Source organism: Engraulis encrasicolus, chromosome 21, assembly GCF_034702125.1.
Source record: "Engraulis encrasicolus isolate BLACKSEA-1 chromosome 21, IST_EnEncr_1.0, whole genome shotgun sequence".
In the NCBI taxonomy this organism is placed as follows: domain Eukaryota; kingdom Metazoa; phylum Chordata; class Actinopteri; order Clupeiformes; family Engraulidae; genus Engraulis; species Engraulis encrasicolus.
The window spans coordinates 43,654,817-43,657,316 of record NC_085877.1 but is presented as its reverse complement, the minus strand read 5'-3'; positions in this window follow the sequence as shown (position 1 = coordinate 43,657,316).

Below are 2,500 nucleotides of genomic sequence, written 5' to 3'. Positions count from 1 at the left end.
AAATGGCAGTCGCCTAAAGCCGGGTATACATTGTGCAATATTTTCAATCGCGGCATTAAGCTCCTGCTCACACTGCACGATGGAATTTCACTGTTTAAAAGTTCACAGCTCACGACTCACGTCCTCACACGATACGAGCCGACAGTCGGATGCCAGCGAAATGCTTCCACTGTACGACGCGACAGGCATGTTTCCCTGTTCGCAGAGGAGGAAACATGCGCACCTGAGGTGGAGATGAGGTCGTGCTCAACGGCGAATCGCACAGCCGTATTAATTTGTGTATGTGAAGTGTCAAATCGGGTCGTAGCACTGCTTTAACTGTGCGATTTAGTCACGAGTCACGACCAGGATTTCAAACCGTTTTGATTTTCTTGCGACCCTGCGATTGCACGATCGTGAAGCGAAATCGCTTGTCGCTACCCCATCGTACACTGCACGATGTGAGACTCACGATTGACCTGCGATTGAGCAAGAAATCGGCCTGACTCCCAAGAAGTCGTGTGAGTGCCAAATCGGGGCAAAATCTGGGCAAAAGTCGCACAGTGTAAGCCCAGCTTTAGTTTCAAATCCAGCCTCATTTTGGCTGTGCAAAAGCCTATGTGTGTTGTAACGGATGCTTTGTCCAGTTCTTAGGTACAGTCTGTGCTTTACCTTCATTTTCCGCTCTCCATACCTTCCTTCCTACTCCTTCATTCCTCCTCTCTTCCACCCCCTTTCTTCCTCTCCTCCTACTAGTATCGATCCCTTTCTTTTGTGCGATGGGCAGAGTTGACCTGAGGGAGTGTGTTCCCCATCTTCATCTCCTCAGCTTTTCTTCTGTTCCTTTTCCCTTCCTCCCTCCTCCCACTCTTCCTCCTCCCACTCTTCCTCCTCCCACTCTTCCTCCTCCCACTCTTCCTCCTCCCACTCTTCCTCCTCCCACTCTTCCTCCTTCTACTCTTCCTCCTCCCGTTCCTTCCTTCCTCCCCCCCTCCCTCTCCTTGTTCTTCCGCTCCTCCTTGTAGTATTGAACCCTTCTTCTTCCTCCTCCTCGTCCTATTCTTCCTCCTCATCCTCCTCCTCCTCCTCCTACCTCTCTTCCTCCTCCTCTTCCTCCTCCTGTTCCTCCCCCCCTTCCTTTCTCTTCTGCTCCTCCTTGTAATATTGTAGGATCCCTTCTTCTTCCTCCTCCTCGTCCTTTTCTTCCTCCTCATCCTCCTCCTCCTCGTCCTCATCCTCCTCCTCCTCTTCCTCCTCCTCCTCCTCCTCCTCCTCCTCCTCATCCTCCTCCTCCTCCTTCCACTCTTCCTCCTCCTGTTCCTTCCTCCCCTCTTCCTTTCTCTTCCTCCTCCTCCTCATCCTCATCCTCCTCCTCTTCCTCCTCCTCCTCCTCCTCATCCTCCTCCTCATCCTCCTCCTCCTCCTCCTCCTCCTCCTCCTCCTACCTCCTTCCACTCTTCCTCCTCCCGTTCCTTCCTCCCCCCTTCCTTTCTCTTCCACTCCTCCTTGTAGTATTGATCCCTTCTTCTTCCTCCTCCTCATCATACTATTCCTTTTCCACCTTTTATTCTTCCTCCTTCTCTTCCTCCTCCTCCTCCTCCTCATCTTCCTCCTCCCTCCTTCCACTCTTCCTCCTCCCGTTCCTTCCTCCTCCCATACCCCCTCTCCCTCTCCTTGTTCTTCCGCTCCTCCTTGTAGTATTGAACCCTTCTTCTTCCTCCTCCTCGTCCTATTCTTCCTCCTCATTCTCCTCCTCCTCATCCTCCTCTTCCTCCACCTACATCCTACCTCCTTCCACTCTTCCTCCTCCTGTTCCTTTCTCCCCCCTCTTCCTCCTCCCGTTCCTTCCTCCTCCCATGCCCCCCCCCCCCCCCCTCCCTCTCCTTGTTCTTCCGCTCCTCCTTGTAGTATTGATCCCTTCTTCTTCCTCCTCCTCGTCCTATTCTTCCTCCTCCTCCTCCTCCCCCTCCCTCCTTCCACTCTTCCTCCTCCTCCTACCTCTCTTCCTCCTCCTCTTCCTTCCTCCCCACTCTTCTTTTCTCTTCTGCTCCTCCTTGTAGTATTGATCCCTTCTTCTTCTTCCTCCTCATCATACTATTCCTTTTCCACCTTTGATTCTTCCTCCTCCTCCACCTCCTCCTCCTCCTCCTTCTCATCCACCTCCTACTCATCCTCCTCCTCCCTCCTTCCACTCTTCCTCCTCCTGTTCCTTCCTCCCCTCTTCCTTTCTCTTCCACTCCTCCTTGTAGTATTGATCCCTTCTTCTTCCTCCTCCTCGTCCTATTCTTCCTCCTCCTCCTCCTCCCCCTCCTCCTCCTCCTCCTACCTCCTTCCACTCTTCCTCCTCCTGCTCCCCCCTTCCTTTCTCTTCTGCTCCTCCTTGTAGTATTGATCCCTTCTTCTTCCTCCTCCTAGACATACTATTCCTTTTCCACCTTTTATTCTTCCTCCTCCTCCACCTCCTCCTCATCATCCTCCTCCCTCCTTCCACTCTTTCTCCTCCCGTTCCTTCCTCCTCCCA